Source organism: Chelon labrosus, assembly GCF_963514085.1.
Source record: "Chelon labrosus genome assembly, chromosome: 10".
NCBI classification, from domain to species: domain Eukaryota; kingdom Metazoa; phylum Chordata; class Actinopteri; order Mugiliformes; family Mugilidae; genus Chelon; species Chelon labrosus.
In genome coordinates, this window is record NC_140360.1 from 5,622,269 (window position 1) to 5,622,488 (window position 220).

The window sequence follows — 220 nt, forward strand, 5'->3', positions numbered from 1 at the left end:
TTGACTGTAAAAAGCCAATGCATTCGTCACACAGCCGTCCCGCAGCGGGTCACTGACTGGGAATTCATTCACACGTAGAGCGCATCATCCTCCTCATCCTCATCCTCCTCCTCCTCATCACCATCAGCAGCAGCGGCGGCGGCAGAGGGATAAGAGCTGAGGAGCTGCTGCTCAGGGCAGTTCAGGCAAACTGAAAAGGAGGGGGCGGGCAAATTCATAC